We start from the raw sequence: 18,997 nt of genomic DNA, 5'->3' as shown, positions 1-18,997 counted from the left end.
TCTGAATCTGAATCTGAATCTGATGAGTTCTGAAAGAGAATTCTCATAAAAGCTTGACATTTTTTCTCAAAAGAGTTTGCTGTATATAATTCATTCTGAAACTCATATTTTAAGGCTGGAAGTTTTGCTACACTTCTTGTTTTAGTATAGTTAAAAGCTTTAAAAACTTTCTTCTCTTATACTTCTTCAAGAAATTTATTTCAGCAGTCTGTTTGAGCTCTTTTAATATTTGAAAAATATTCATTTCTGACAGCTTTGAACTCTTCATCAGATATTATATCATTGTTTTAATCTCTTCTAGCAGTAGCTAATTCTTTTCTTTTAGATGAGATATTCTCATTTTATCAAGATTTTAAATACTCAGAAGATTTTCTCTTTGAAATATTATCTCTAACACTTATTAGAATAATAGATGTAATGAGCTTCACTCTATTCTCAAGCATTTTATTTGAGATATCTTGATCAGAATTTCAATATAGCTCACTCTGTCTTTCAGATTTTAACAGTTTTATACTTTCTTTAACTGCTTTTTAATCAGCTTTTTCAAAGTTAAACTGATTAGAGAAAAGAGGATTTTCACTCATTTATTTTTCACTCAGTTTAATATTAAATTGAATAATCTCATGATCTGATTCTGATGTCTTATTTGAATCAATAAATCAGTTTACAAGTCTTTTTTTCATTAGATTTTGTGATATGAGAATTAAATCTATAATAGATTTCTGTTTCATATCTTTTCTAAAGAATGTTTATTGATGAGACTTATTAATCAAATCTATTGAATGCTCAAAGATTTCTTCAACTAGATTATCAGCTCTTACTACTTTCTTACATTCTGAATTTCATCAGAGATGATGTGTATTGAAATCTTCTACAATTATAGAGTTTCTTGATAAAGTTATGTTCAGAAATTCTCTACCAATTATTCAAAAATTGTTATTTTTCTTCACTGACTTTTCATTATAGATATTTATAAGCTGTATAGTATCAAACTTATTTTCTTTATCTATAATATCATCTATCAGAATATCAGGATTAGACATAATATCAAATCTTAGATTAAATTAATATCTTGATCTCTTTCTTTCATAGATCACTACTCTTGACTTTATCTCAGACTTTTAAAATAGAAAGTAGTAGTAGCTTAAATGAGAAATGATGTATTTTTGCTCTGCATCAAAATTCAGTTTCTGAAGTAGTATAAAATCAACTTTTTATTCAAATGCAATTTGAAGATAAGAATAAATACAATTTAAGTTTCTATTTATATTATTTTGAATAAATGTGATTTTTAAAGAGTTTTTAAACTTTTTTTGTTGTTTTTATTGTATATTCATACTAAAAGAGAGTAGAGATAGAGTAGAATCTAATCACTATTATCAGATAGTAGATTATAACTATTTTGAAAAGTAGGAATCTCAATAACTTATATTATATCTAGTTTATCATCAGAGTCATTTCTCAATTCTCTAATTCTAACAGAAGTTTGAGGATTCAAATTCTGTTTACATTTAGCTGAAGAATTGAAGTTGAAAGATTTAGATAGTTGAGAGTTTCTTCTTTTTAAGCTTATAGTTATAAGTTTACTGAGTTGACTCTTCTCTTCAGTTCTAGATTGACTTTGAGCTTCATCTTTTCTTCAGTTCTTTTGAGTTCTTGAAGTAAATATACATTCTTTTGAGCTAGATACATGTTTTTCTTTACAATTAGAGCACTTAAGCAGAGTGTGTTAACATATTTCATCTCTTTTTAAGCATGTTTCATATTTATGCTCACTAGTTTTATGATCTCTGACACAGAATACACATTTTAAGTCTCTAAAATATGAGATTGCAAAGTGTTCATATCTTTGACAGTTTAAACACTGTGTTTAAGCTTTGAGATTCATTCTTGAGTCTTTGTATTCATGAACTCTTATTTTCAAATCTGCTACTCTTACTTCAGAGATCTTTGACTGTTCAAGTGTTTTTATATATACTAGAACAGAGGCATTTCTTCTGCTTTATCTGAACTGAATTGAATTTAGTCATACAGACTCTTTTCTCAGTTGAATAAAGTTGTATTCTTTCAATTCATTTTTGAGAAGTAGCATTCCTTCTTCACAGTCAAAAATTTCAACTGAAATATTATGAAGAATGAATTTGTCTCACTTTTCATCTCTCTTAGATAGAATTGTGTTTAGTAAAGATTCTACTGCTGACTTTCAGACATTCTCATTCTGAATAAGAAATTCAGCACTAAATTCAGGCATTGTAGTCAGAATAATGAAGTTTTTAAAGAATGATGACTCAATTGAAGCTATAACTGATTTTTGAACTTCAATATCAGTTATTAACTGAGAGAAGAACTACTGATTAATTTCATTTCTGATTCTGAAAATGAGATTTGAGTTTAGCTTGTTTCTTGCAGATATTCTGATTTGAGACTTTGAGAATAAGTCTTCTATTTCTGAAGATTTGAAAGTTTTCTCTTTTATATTTCTTTTCACTTTCTATGAATAGAAGTATGAGCAGTATTCTTCTCAGTTTTCTCAGAATTGTAAGCAGATTTTGAGATAGCAGATTTAGAGACAGCAGATTCAGCTGCTTGAGAATATGTTTTCTTCTGATTCAGAGAAGAAGAAGAAGTAGAAAAAAAAGAAGAAAAACAAGATGAAGAGTCAGTGATTGTACTAGGAATTTTCAATGTTTTTTGAACTATATTTGAAATTTCAAGTTTGAACTTGATCATCTCCTGTAGTTATCTAGCCTGAGCATGAAGAATTAACAGAACTTCTTCATTCATCTCACTCAGACACTACTTTTCAAGAATCTTGCTTGCTTTTTCAAGTTTCTGTATTTTAAGAACTTGTTATTTCTCTATTTCTTCTTTCTTTCTTCTCTTTAGAATTTCAATCTCAGGAATAGTATTTGAGAAAGCATCTTTTTCCACATCAACTGAGTGTATTTTTAAACTCATTATTCTCACTCAATGAAAAGTTGATCAGACTGTTTCAATTGAGATATTTATTGAACTCCTTTGAAAACTTGATCAGACTGTTACAATTAAGAGATTTCTAAGTCTGTTTTCAATTGAAAAGTTGATCAGACTGTTTCAAAAGAAGAATAAAAGACTTTTTGTGTATAAAACACCTGATTTTTTTCACACTATTTCATGAACTAGATTTGATTTTTAAAGAGAATCTAATAAACTAAAATTGAATTTTGAGATAAATCAATAAAATCTTTACAATCTCTTTCTTGGGATAGAGTGAGAAAAAGTATGATATCAATTGATAATAAATCAGATAATATGACAGTTTTTGAGAGAAAAACTGATAAAAAATAAATCAATTCTTTGCAGAGAAATTGATTAAAACTATTCAATTTTATTCTAAATTATTCAATTCTTCTCACACAATAAGTGTGCAACTTAAATCAGTTAATAAAGGGTGTAAAAAGAAATTAAGTATTAATAAAAGCTCTTGAGTGACTGAAAAAGTAATTCTTACTTAAAAGAATATGAAATTATGATAGAAAACAGCTCTGTTTTTAATTCTTTGTAAGAATATTGTGTAAAACTCAGAGAAAAATATCTTACTTTTTCAAGAGAAGTAAAAAACTATTTCTAAAATCTTTTTTTTGCATAAACTGTTGCAGAAGAATGAGATAGAAACTACTAAGATATACACTACTATATACTCTCTATCAAGACTTTCCCTCTTCAGAGTCTTGATATTATAGAGAATATAAGTCTGTTTCTATATAATAATATAAATATTGTCAGTGAGATGTAGAGGAACTGGTTATTTATATCTTAAAATAGAAGACTTTGTCAATGATTATATCAATATAGAGTTAATTCTCAAATTCAATAGAAATCTAGTATTGCTGTTCTCAATTTCTTGCAGAATCTATTGAATATTGAGATATTGAAACTAGATTTAATATATCTCACTGTGCAGAGATCAAAGGCTCAGTCAGATCTTGAGATATACTGATTTTATAGTTGTTAATGTGCTGTTGACTTGTTGTCTGCTGATGTGGCGGGCTGCGCCCGATCAATCATATAGACTATTCCATTACACTTCACAGATTCCAATCACTTCATTCTCGAACGCGTACACTCCGATTCTCAGCCATTCTCAATCACTGATTCTTGACCACTATGAACACATGTATATTCTTCTGCCTCAAAGCTCCACTGCGTACGCCACCACATACATGTATAAATATTCATCTCAATTGCTCATTCTCACACTTTCTCTTTCTTTTCTTCTCTAATATTTTTATCTTTGTTAAATAAGATCTATCAATATAATACTGATCTATTCAGTGTAGGCCTCTTACACTATAAAAACATTGATTATCTTCTTATTAGAAAATGATTATTCACACATTATCTTCTCATTAGAAACAATTATTTATCAAGAGATATCTGAACATATAACAATACATAAGAAAGAGAAAACATAGTTAAGCAGACACTGAGTTCTCAGATAGACACTTGCTCATCAGTCACTCTGACTCTGCAATAAGATCTTACAAAGAGAATAAGATCTTATAAGAGAATGTCAGTGAAAGATCTGAGAGTTCTGACACTCAGACATATGAGAATATAATTACACTTCTTCAGATTTCACAGATATCATAGATTCAATGATTGATATAATGATGTCTAATAATAATATGAAACTCTCAAATGTAAGTATAGATGTGATGTCACAGTGACTCTGAGCAATGTTGAAATTATAATAATAATAAATAGCTGATATGCATGCAACTCAATAACTTCAATATAAAGAGATTCAATAATTAACTTATGAGATTTCAATATCTATGAAATCAAATACAAAAGTGCTGAAAGAACACTTAGATGCTTTTATATATTTCAATACTTTCAATCTCACTCTCTACTCATCATGAAGAATGAAAATGCTTGTGAAACTGAGTGTAGATGATGATTTCATCAGTTTATTAATCAATCAAAATTGATATATCAATGAATAATTGAAAGATCATGCAAAACAGAAGTGTTATTCATAAATGAAAGTATGTGAATCAGCATTATAAATATCTCACAATATTATGAGACATCTTAATATTCTGTTCTGAGACACTGCTATGTAACAGAAAGTATTAGATTAATTATAGAGTGTCTGATAGAGAAATACTTCTCTTACAACATTTATCTCTGACTTCAACATCAAGATTTTAGAAGTAGATAGTCAATCTTGAGAGAATCAAATAAAGATTAGCATGCTCAAGAAGACATTGACTTTCAAACTCTTACAGACTCTTATAAGTGTAGATGAAGACCAGACTTATGAAGACTTCTGCATACAGCTTCAGACATTGAATAACTGTCTTATCAAGCTTAAGAGTATACAGAACAGTGACAGAAGATATTACATCTCAGTCACTTATATATTCATACTGAAGAACAATGATGCAGAGGCTATGAACTGAATAAATTCAAATATCTATGCATAAGCAAGAGTCTTCACTATTTGAACAGACTTTCAAGTCCCTGGGATCACTTCTGAAGTAGTTGCTGATTGATATCAATATGAAGTGTGCATTAACTGTAACTGATCAGAATACATTGCTTTCAACTGCTGATCAACCTATGTGTTTTCACACTTGAGAGAAAGATCAGTGTCTGTCTGCATCAACTACATTATATTAGAGAAAGATTTGAAAGATAACTATAAGAATGTCTCAGTGAAACAGAGAAAAGATTAACTTCTGTTCAAATTCATAAACAGAAGCTTGAAGAGATCAGACAATAATAATTTAAAGAGAAGATAATAATGAATGTAATTCTTATATCTACTGTGATTGATAATATATATAATATGAAAGTCATGATAGACAGCAGTCTATGTTACTATGTAATGATAAAATCTTTAATTGTAAGATATTATAATCTTCAGTGTATTCTCTTATCAAAACCTCCACTTCTCACAGAATTTGATGATTCAAAGAATATTTATACTTATTATATGATGAAGCTGATCATAGATGTGAAAGAACATCAATATAAAAATATCTTCACATATGAAGTTGATAATCTTGATTATAATTTTATATTAGAACTTGTCTGACTATCTGAATAAAGTATCTTATTGAATGCTTGAAACAGAAGCTTGATATTCTCTAACAATAATAGAGTTCATGAAGATAATATTCACAGAATCATAAATCTGACACAGATCTCTGTCAATGCATATAAAATACTCTGAAAAAGAAGTCATCATCAAAATTATTAACAGAGTCACTGATAAGTTTACTGATAGCAGAATTATATATTAATCTATTTCATCAGTCTGACTAATATTAAAAATACTCTAGAAAAGTTATTCTATATTATAATAACAGATTCTTATACAAAACTCTCTCAATAATATCATGAATATCTAGATGTCTTCTGATAAGATAATATTATGAATATACTCTTCTTACAAGATTCTGAAGTGAATCACAGTATCAAGTTAGAGAAAAAGAATAATAAGAACTCTGAATTATTATAAGACTCTCTTTATAACATATTCTGAAATGAACTTCTTCTTCTTTAAAAGACATTCAATGATCTGTTGAATAAAGAATTTATATATATTAGCAACTCTTTCACTGCAGTCTCTATTCTCTTTACAAAGAAATCAGATAAAGAACTCTGATTCTGTGTAAACTACTGAGATCTGAACAGATTGACAAAGAAAGATCAATATTTCTTATCTCTCATCAATAAAACTCTAGCATGAATTAAGTAAGCTTAATAATTTATAAATCTAGATATTATTACTGTGTTTCATAAGATTTATATTACTGAAGAAGATGAATGACTTACAGTATTCTGAATATATTATAATCTCTTTAAATGAATAGTCACACTCTTTGAACTGACTAATACTCTCAGTACATTTCAGAAGTATATTAACTAAGTGCTCTGAGATTTTCTTAATCAGTTTATATCTTCTTATCTAGATAATATTCTCATCTTTACTGATGAATTCAGAAAAGAATATCAAGAATATGTATAAAAAATATTACAATAGTTATAAGAAGCAGAACTACTGATAGATATTAATAAGTATGATTTTAAAGTTAAGAGTATCAAGTATCTGAGTTTTATTATAGAAGCTGATAAGAGAATTTGAATGAATTCTGAGAAAGTCTCTGCTATTCTTGAATGAGAAGCTCTGTATACTGTGAAAGATGTATAAAGCTTCATCAGATTTGCTAACTTCTATCAGTGATTTATATGAAACTTCTCAGATATCATGAGATCACTTACAGATCTTACTAAGAAAGACTCAGTATTTCAATAGTTAACAGACACTGAAGCTGTATTTATACAAATGAAGAAGATGTTCATTAATATCTCTCTACTGATAATATTTGATTCTGATTGTAAGACAGTTGTTAAAGCTGATTTCTCTGACTATATAATAGAAGAAGTGATATTATAATATAATAATGAAGATATTCTATAATTATATATCTTTATATCTAAGAAACTGAGTCTCACTGAATGCAATTATAAGATCTATGATAAGAAACTTCTTACAATTGTACACTATTTAGAAGAATAAGACTCTGAACTCTGAAGTATCTCTGAATTTAAGATAGTTATAGATTATAAGAATCTTAAATACTTTATAACTATCTGTAAACTTACTGAATGACAGATGTGATAATCTGAGTTGTTAATCTGTTTTCATTTTATAAGACCACTACTGTTCTGACAGTCAGAGCTCAATGATAGATACTCTCTTATAATAAGAGTAAGATATATTATCTAATGTAATAAATACTTGCTGAATAAACTGAGAGCACTGACTCTTGAATCTGAAGATACTAGTTGATTAAGATTAAACAGTTTATGACACTATACATGCTTCTTCAGTTAAAACTGTTATTAATATCTTCACTTTCTCTACACTGAATGAACTGTGATATACAGCAGCTCAGACAGATGAACTTCTTCAGACTCTCACTGAAGCAGTATATTAAGAAGCACTCTGATTTCTCTCAGAACTATGTATAAGAACTGATATCTCAGAATATTCAATTAATGATAATAATACTCTACAATTTCATGAATGATGCTGAATCTCTCACTTGAAACTCTTATATACTCAGATAATGTAAGAGATGTATGATTTATATATAACTGATTATTCAGACTGTGAACAACTGTATAGAATAATCTCTTAAGAGTTTTACTAATCTGAAATATTAAACAGTATCAGATACTTTGTCTGAAACTGCAATCACTGTTCTTCTATTATCTTATAAAAGAACTATAGAAAAGATCTATTAAAATCACTTAATATCTCTGATAGAATCTAATGAGATATAGTAATTAACTTCACTGTCAATCTATCTGAGAGTAAGAGTTATAGAAACATTCTGATTATTATAAATCAACTGAGTAAAGATATACTATTGAAATCTTATAATAAGATGAATACTGAACAAGTTACTGAAGCTTTTCTACAGAGTCTGTTCTATTGAATGTATAAATTACTGAGATCTATAGTATCAGATTAAGACTGTTAATTTGTAAGTACTCTCTGAATAAGAATCTGTTAAGTTCTCAAGATTATACACTGTTTATCAACTGTCTATCACTCTGAGACTGATAATATATCAGAACAGATAATTCAGACTTTGAAGAATTATCTCTGTAAGTTCTGTAATCACTTATAAAATGATTGATATAATCTTCTTCTATATACAGAGATTACTACTAATGATTAAGATGCTATTTTAACAGATATAAGTCTATTCTTTCTTATACACAGATATTACATGAAAGTGTTGAATCTTCTAGAGATTACATAGTTTATACCAGACTCTCACAGTCTGATTCAGATCATCAATAATATAGTAATAAAGCTCTGAGATGTCTGTGATTAAGCAGAGGTCTTTATGATAACTGTGAAACAAGATTAAGAGAATCAAATCAATATTCACTGAGACTCTACTGAATAATATAAGATAGAAGATCTGATATGATTAAATCTTAAGAATATATGAATCATATGTTCATCTTGTACACTAGATTACTGTTATATCAAGTATAAAGTGATAGAAGTTCTAGATAGTTATAACTATTATCTTGACATATCATCAGAGATTTATAATATATTTTATATAAGCTTACTTCACTACACTATTATCAATTCATTCTTTTCTTAACTGACTTCTGACTGACAGTCATCAGACATCATAGAAGAAGATAATAAGCTTAAGTAAGAGATTGAGAATATTCTTGATAAGAGATCTCACAGCTGTAGGTGATAATATCTTATGAAATGAGTCAGCTATAATCAACTGACCTGAACTCTGAGTTTCATATTATCTGAAACAGCAGTTCTTGACTGATGAGAACTACTTCTAAAAAGAGAGAGCTAATGTAATGAGCGCATCTGATCAATTATATAGATTATTTCATTATACTTCACAGATTTCAATCACTTCATTCTCAAACACATACACTCTGATTCTCAGTCATTCTCAATCATCAATTCTCAGTCACTATAAATGTGTGTATATTCTTCCACTCTGAAGCTTCATCATGTACACTATCACATACATATATAAATATTCATCTTGATCACTGATTCTTGCACTTGCTCCTTCTTTCCTTCTCTAATGTTTTTATCTTTGTTAAATAAGACCTATCAATATAATACCGATCTATTCGGCGTAGGCCTCTTACAGCTGATTATGTATCAAATGCTGTTGCCAAGGTATCTTTTTGTATTGTTCTGCCGGGGATGGGCCAGATTGAGAGAGGTAGTACAAGGGTGAGACTTGGTGTTAAAGTCTAGATACACTGACAACAGACCGCGGAGGTTGCACTTCAGAAGTGTCTGTTGGTTATGTGCTTGATATTATCACTGAGGTATCTTTTTGTATTTTTCTGCCGGGGATGGGCCAGATTGGGAAGGGCGGTACAAGGGTGGGACTTGGCGTTGATGTTTTGAAACATCAAAGGGTTTTCGCGGAGATCGCTCCTCAGATATCTCCACAATTACAGATCAGGGATCTTCCAAAATCAAGAAGATTGATGCATATGGCTAGGTCTCTTCACCTTACAATTTGTATGGCAATTTGGCCCGGGGTTGTGGTGTGGTAGGGGTGAACGGGGGATAATCCCACACAGGAGTTTCAAACAATGTCTGGTTCATGTTTGGCTGGATATCTCCACCACCGCACGGGGTATGCGGTCGGCGATGGGGTCAAAATGCTCGTATGATCGGGGGCTTTTCAATGGATCTATCAGTGGGTTCTTATTCGAAAAATCGAGCGAGTTTGTGGTGAAGCGGTTGTAATTCACTATCTTCTTCATAAGCTCTTATATCTTCAGTTAGAAGTATTTTCTTATAAACAACTTATAAGTTCTAGTATTTATAAAATAATCTACTAGAGAAGAGTTATGATATCTTTTAATAAGTTCTATATATAGAAACTTATTTATAGATATATAAATTCAGTTCTCTTTTTATTAAGAGACTATTTAAGTCTCTTTAATTCTTTATTTCTGCAGAGTTGATTTCTGCTGTGAGCAGTTTCTAAATATACTGAGTATATTCATTCTTCAGTTGCAGTTCTGACAATCTAAACAGAAGATCTTATAAAGACTTATACTTTATTTTCTCTTATATCAGATCTTCTATGATACTTCTCAAAGTCTGTAAACTCTTCAGATTATAGATATTCTCTTCAAGAATTCTTACAGAGATTCTCAGAGTGTTGACTCTCAGTATTATAGAGAGTAGTTATACAGACTTCTTTCCTTTCTTTTCTCTCTTCTCTTATAGAGAATTGAGAGACTCTTCAGTTAATTTCTTTATAATATACATTTTAAGTATTCTGTGAAGCTTTTCTGTCTTCTCTAGTCTCTCTGTATCTGTTATTCTAATTTTCTTAATATAATCAGATCTGTGAGAAAGTCTATTCACTGAGTTCTTAGTTCTCTTAGTATACTCTATCTTGAATCAGAACTTACTTAGTCTCTGAGCTCAGTGAATCTGCTACTACAAGAGTTTCTTTATTAAAGTAAACTATTATAAGTTATTATAATCAGTTTTAACAGTAATTACTGTTATAAGGCTCTTGAAATAGTAATATTAATAATGAAAGAATTTCACTATCATGAGAAGCTTCTGATTATAAATATTAGAATTGATCTTTATAAGTTATATCTTTCATAAGAAAAAGATCACTGAAACTCAGTTCTTATTTAACTGTAGTTATAAGTCTATTTCTGAAATTTTAAAGAAGATATTTCTCTTTAATTTGATTGAGAGTAAGATATTAAAATAAAACAGTATCACTATATCTGTGAATATCTGTTTCAATTTTATAAAAATCTTATAAGCTTCTAAGATAAGAAAGTTCTCACAGCTCTCTCTTCTCAATAATCTTTTTATTCTGTATTTATAAGATAACTTCTTCTTATTTTCATTCTTCAGTATGTCTGTAAGAGTTAAGAAGATTCTTATAAATACAAAGATAAACTGTCTATAGAAATTCACAAAGCTCAGAAAGATCTGAATCTTATAAATACTAGTAAGCTCTGATTATAATAGAATAGTCTTAACTTATAAAGATTTCATCTGAATATCATCTGTAGTAATTGTATATTCTAGAAAATTAATCTAACACATACTGAAGTTATACTTTATAAGTGTAATATACAGTTCTGTCTTATCTAAGATCTTTAATACAGTTTATATATACTCAGTATATTCTTTCTTCTTCACAGAGTACATTATCACATTATTTAGATATAATACTATAAAGATATTCAGATATATATAAAGTATTTTATTAATGAAAGCCTAAAATACTGTGAGAGTATTAGTCAAACTAAAAGATATTACTAGATATTTAAATAATCTTTGTATGATTTTAAAGACAGTTTTTCATTCATTCTCAGACTGTATTCCTAGCTGTGTATATATATTAATCATAGACAATTATATGAATATAATAACTTCTGTAAGACAGTTGATTACATTCTTAATTATAGATAGAGAGTAGTAACTCTTTATAGTCTTAAAGTTCAGATTGCAGTAGTTCATATATAATATAAAATCTTTATTCTTCTTTTTCATAAATATTACAGAGGCTTCTGCAGAGATCTGTGAAGATCAGATAAAGTCATTCTTCAGATTCTTCTTTATATAAGCTTATAAGATCTCTATCTCATAATGAAAGAGTTTATAGATTGATTCTCAGAAGAGTTTCTACTCTTCTATCAAATCTATTATCACATTCTTCTTATAGTGAGATAAAAGCTCAGCTGTAAGAGGCCTACGCTCAATTAGACTGACCGTGTGACCGTGTCTGAAACCAGGACCAGATTTTTTGATAGTTTCATTATCAATTCAACCGATCCCATTACACAGTTTTAACATTAGATAGTAGTCTCATACTGTCTCAGTGAGACTTACTGTCTACTCTTATCACATTTTTCAAATGAGATCATGATTTTCACTTCTCAGTTTAAATTATTTTTATTGCTTTAAATGACTTTAAATCTCATTTAAGCATTATCAAAAAGTGTTACTTTTTAAAAAATTAAAAATAGTCTAAAAAAAACCTTAAAATGTCTAAAAATAGTAACTTTATGCTAAGAATGAGACTAAATGAGATTAAATAAGACCACTTTCTCATTTTTTTCAAGTCATGATTTCATTTTAAGATCTCATATATAGTCACTTTGCATGTTTTTTTAATGACTAGTCCCAGTGGGATTCACACTAAGAAATGTATGAGACCAGATCAAATGAGATCAAACATGAAATTCATGGTCCCGGCGGCCAGTCTACGCTCAATAGATTGGTATTATATTGATAGGTCTTATATAACAAAGAGAAAAACATTAGAGAAGGGAAAGAAAGAGAAAGTATGAGAATCAGCAATCAAAGTGAATATTTATACACATATGTGATGATGTACGCAGTGGAGCTTCGGGGCGGAAGAATCCATACATGTTCATAGCGGCCGAGGATCGGCGATCAAGAATGGCCGCGAATCGGTCATAGCGGCTGAGAATCAGCAATCAAGAATGGCTGAGAATCAGAGTGTACACATTCAAGAATGAAGTGATTGAAATCTGTGAAGTGTAACAGAATAGTCTATATAATTGATCAGACACAGCTTGTCACATTAGTTCTCTCTTTTCAGAAGCAGTTTTCATCAGTCAAGAGCTACTGTTTCAGATAATAAAAAACTCAGAGTTCATATCAGATAATTATACCTGACTTATTTTATAAGATATTATCAGCTGCAGTCACAGAGTCTCTTATCAAGAATATTCTCTATCTCTTATTCAAGTTCATTATCTTCTTCTATGATTTCTGACAGTTGTCAGTCAGAAGTCAGTTGAGAAGAGAATAGATCAGTGACAGCACAGCAGAGCAAGCTTATGTAAAACACATTATAAATCTCTGATAAAGTATCAAGACAGTAGTTATGACTGTCTAGAATCTCTATCACTGTGTATTTCATATAATAATAGTTCAATGTATGAAATGAGTGTGTAGTCTGTATATTCTTGAGATTCAATTATACAAGATCTTCTATTTTATACTGCTCTGCAGAATCTCATCAGATATTAGCTTGATCTTCTTAGTCTTATTTAAAAGTTATTATGAAGACCTCTGCTCAGTCACAGACATCTCAGAGCTTTATTACTATATTATCAGTAATCTGAATCAGACTGCAGAGATTCAGTGTGAACTGTATAGTCTCTAGAAGATTTAATATCTTTATATGATAATCATATATAAGAAAGAATAAGCTTATATCTATTGAAACAGCATCTTGTTCATTGATAGTAATCTCTGTGTGTAGAAGCAGGTCATGTCAATTATCTTATAAGTGATTACACAACTTACAAAGATAATTCTTTACAGTCTGAATTATTTATTCTGATGTATTATCAGTCTCAGAGTGATAGACAGTTGTGGTTCGGAAGAACGTATGACTGTCGGATAATAACGCGGCCGCTTCCGAACTTGCTTACGAGTGTAAAAGGGCCATAGCGGCCACTAATTAATTTAGTGTACAATATATAAGAAGCCGGTGTACGCCTGTAATCATACACTGGCTCAAGCAACCTTTGAATAACATCTAGTAGCATGTCTAAAAGCTGGTGAGAAGCACAGACTTCTTCAGAATGTGATAATTCCATCTATAAAGCAATTTATAGTTATCATGCCAGTGTGGTTCTAGAACATCTTAAAAGATAGCATATAAAGAGCAGTGAGTGAAAGAGTATTCAATTGATGCTGCTTTGCTTGTTAAGGAAAAACTCCACACTTAAGCAAATGCCATGTATATGAACAGATGAGATGTGAGAAAAGAAATGAGAGCAGTGAATCAGATTCAAAGAAGACTGCTCTTCATTCAGAAGAATAAAAGAGAGAAGTGATTATCATCAGAGTCATACAATGATAACAGAAATTATATAATGATATAGTAATATAATAATATAGTGATATAACAATAAACATTATATAATCAATAAGAAATCACTGAAATGAATATCTTCTCTAATTAATATAAATAACATCCTTCTCTGCTATCTGAACTGAAAGATATACAGAACCTCTCAGAGAATTTACTTAAAACAGTAAGAAAAGCAGCTGAAATTACTGAACTGAAATTGAAGCTCTGTATATATACAAGGATTCTAAATGAGATCAAGGCCTTGTATACACAATGACAGACTGAGACAGAAGTTAAATAATAATTGACATTTACTGTGAATTAAGCATTTACTATGAAGAGCTTCATTGACACAATCACTATTATCAATAAGAATAGAGAAATCCAGATCTTAGATCTGCAGTGAGAGATTAAATATTTATACAGATAAGTGACTACACTGAACCTGAAGATCTCATTATAATTATTCACAATCTCTTCAGAAGTATATACATTATCAGAGATCACTGTGCAGAATGAGAATCTGAGCATGAAATATATTAAGTCAGAAGATCTGCTGAAGTCATCAAGCTTCAATGATAACTGAAAAAATAATACTGCAATCAGCTGATTAAGTCAGATGTAATTATATTATCAGATTAAATATGAACTCACAGATAGATAGTTAACAGAATGTTAATAAGTCTTAAAATCTACTGCATTTCTACATGAAAAAGTGAAGTTATTATAAATAACTGATAAAAAGATGAATCTCACAGACTCAGAGCAATATTCATTCTTATATACATGAAATGAGTTTTTCAAATAAATCTTACATAACTTTGAGAAAGTGAATATGTAAGATAAGTATTATAAACACTTCACTGAGTGTAGATAAGTGAGTAATCTTATATCATTCTTTATATACTTCAGCTTACACTATCTTACATTGAATGAAGAGCTTTTAACATCTTTCTATCTACAGATCTTCATTCATAATCTTACACTCAAGTTAAGAGTGAAATGAAAATGCTTAATCTTATAATCAGACACAGTGAAAGAAGTATATAATATTCTTATTATACAGAAATAAGTAAGTCAATTGTGATAGAAAATACTGTAATTGAGTATGTCTCAGTGAAGAATAAGTAATCAGACTTCTATGACACAAGTTATACACTCAGATATGATAAATCTAGATCTGAATATCATTGCTAAAGCACTGAATTCTCTGAAAAAGAGATTCTCTGAGTGAAAATCTTGATATCATGAGTATTAAGCTTACTTTAACTACAGATGTTAAAATTATGATGCAAAAGATTGTACATAGCATGCATAATTAAGAGAAGTAAGAAAGTTAAAAAACTAGCAGAATCAATGAGCTCAGAGATACTCACTAATATTCTATAAAAAGTCTTCAAAGTGAAAGAGATGCCTGTGTTAGAAGACTCTCTGAATTCTGTAAATATTAAGAGAAAGCAGGCTTCTGACTGAGATGCAGGTGAGAATGAAGCAGATACTTATCTCAATACCTTGAGATTTGAAATGTTAATGTATAAGAGACACTTGAGTAAGAATCAAGAGATAACTGTAAAAGTGTTAGTGAATACAGAAGCTTCTACATAATATATTAATAATTATATAATCTGAAGACTGAAAGAGATCTGCTGAGTAAAGAATCTCTGATGTATAAGATTATCTGATAACTGATATTTGATATTATCTGTAAGAGTAAGATTATTATTATTATTATTATTATTATTATTATTATTATTCTTCCATTATACTCATATGCAAGCGGAGCTTATGATGAGTCCTTGCGTGATGTTAAATACAGGTCAAGTGTTGGTTATACAGGAGGAAATACAGGTGTTGAGACCATGCCAAGATAACAAGAACATCAGAAAATACAAAGGAGTGACAATTAGATACATGCAATAATAACTTCCCAGCTCAGGAACATAGAGCAATTCATTGAAGTGATTTGTACACCTCTGTATTTATTAGAAACCTGAGGTGCTTGAGTTCCAGATTTAATGTATCCCCTGCGGGTTTCAAACCCACGCGCCTTGGTTTCCCACACCAAGGCGCTACCGGGTGGCCGCATTAACATTCGGCCACCGGGGGCAAGAGTAAGAGTTTCCTTGCACTTCAGAGAATGATCTTGCTATATTTAAGTATGAGAGCTGCAGAACATGAAATACAACCTTATTCTCAGACTTAATTGATTTCAAAGGTTCAATTCACAGATTCAATGATGTATATGTCATATACAGTTGACTGATAGAAAGAAAACAGTTCATACAATTCTATTAACTGATATAAGAAGGACATTTCATGCCTCTGATATAGAAGAATTAAATCTGCTTAAACATTAATAAGCAAAGAGAATGATTTACAAGACCTCATTCAAAAGCATTCTGTATATTATATGAGACTCAGAAGCAGAGAAAATCAAGATAAAGAATATACAGAAGAATAAGCATATGAAGAAGCTTCTGAAGAAGTATGAAAAGATCTTCTGAACAGATCTTTCACTGAAATTGCTGCTGAAATGAGGATTCATACATGAGATTGACATGAGAGATACAAAATCAGTTAATCAGAATGTGTATTCTCTGTCACAAACACATCTTGAAGAACAGAGGTATCAGATTATAAACCTTCTAGAATGTAGTCTCATACAATTCTTATCAAATATGTGAGACTTTCCAGTTCTATTCATGAAAAAGACATATGAGAAGTGATGAATGTGTATCAATTATCAAGTACTTAATAAGCTTATAATCAAGAATGAATATTCATTGTCATGAATTCAACAACAGTTAAATATAGTTGAAAACATCTAATATCTATTGAAGATCAATCTTCTCTTAGAATACTGGCAGATCTGTGTAAATGAACTATCAGTCTCACAAACTGTGTTTAATATATAATAAGAGAAGTTTAAATTCCTGACAATGTCATTTAATCTGATAAATGCACTTATCATCTTTTAAACAATGATGAATATGATTCTTTATAAACAGAATGAAACCTCATGCCTTGTATATCTCAATGACATTTTAATCTTTTCAAACTTATATAATTAATATCTGAAGCATCTTGATGAAGTGCTTACAACTCTGACAGAGTATAAGCTCTATATCAAATCAACAAAGTGTGTGTTTGAAATGAAAGAGTTGAAGTCTGTAGAACATGTAGTGAGTGATGACTGTATATATCTCATCTCAGAGAAATTGAATATTATAGTGAATTAACTGCAGCTGAGAAACATACATCATATACAATAGTTTCTTGAATTGATCTCATATTACTGCAGATTTATCAAGAATTTCACATAAATATCTACATCACTCTCAGATCTCTTAAGAGAAACAGATGCAAATCTGTGAAAGAAGAAGTTTTATTCAATCATCTGAAATGTCACATGTGAAGAGACTTTTCTCACACTGAGAAAATGTATAATAACATTCTCAGTGCTTATTTAATCAGATTGTGATAAATCTTTCTACATTGAGATAAACATATCTGAATGAGCTATCAGAGATGTTCTTCTACAGATGAGTAAGAACAGCAAGCTGCACTCAGTGATATACAATAATAGAAAACTATCAGGCGCTGAGCTCAATTACTCAGTGTATGAAAAGGAATTACTAGCAATCAAGCATGTGCTGATGTTATGAGATAGATATATCAACAACAGGCATATAACAATGATGATCATGAATTATGAAAGTTTTATTCATCTACAATTGATGATAAAATCTTTCAAACACTTAGTATGTTGAATCTCAGAGTTCTAAGTGTATAATTTTATATCAAATACTGAAAGTAATTGAATGCTGTGATATCTGATGCAATCTGTCACAGACCTGATTTCATAAGTGAGAGTTCTATGAATCAGGTATAAGAGAAGTTCATGTTAAATATACTGAGAGAGTGTAAGAAATCAGAATAAGTGAATATTATAATCTCTCACTTGAAGAATGACAAGATGTCAGATAATAAGTGTCTTATGAAAGTAGTAGAACAGATGCTTTCAAACTTCAAACTGAGAAAATTGAAAAATGATGTTATGCTTTACTGCAATCTAGAATATGCAGAAGCTCTCTATCTAGAACACTCATTTAGATGTGACTTGATGACTCACATACACAAGGAATTCAGTCACTTAGAAAGCTCTGAACTTATGAATGTACTTAAATTAAGAGTATACTGATCAAGCATGACTGAGAATATTCAGACATACACTTATAAGTATCTGAATTGTCAGGTTGTGAAAGAATCTAAGAAAGGATTAAAATATAAGAAAGTGCAGTATCAGATAAAGTATACAATACAACTGTTCAAATAATGAGAGATGAATCTCATAGACATACTGCTATAAATGTTAAATGAAAATCAATGAATAATCACTGCTATTAATTACACTACTGACTGGCCAGTTATAAAAGCAGTTTCAGAGATGATAGAGAAGATAGTAATGAAGTTTCTATACAATGAGATCTATATCAACTATAGAATACTGCATGAGATTCTAACTGATAACAGTGTGAATCTTG

The sequence above is a fragment of the Blastomyces gilchristii genome (assembly GCF_000003855.2).
Source record: "Blastomyces gilchristii SLH14081 genomic scaffold supercont1.1, whole genome shotgun sequence".
Taxonomy (NCBI): Eukaryota; Fungi; Ascomycota; class Eurotiomycetes; order Onygenales; family Ajellomycetaceae; genus Blastomyces; species Blastomyces gilchristii.
This window is presented reverse-complemented; position numbering follows the sequence as displayed.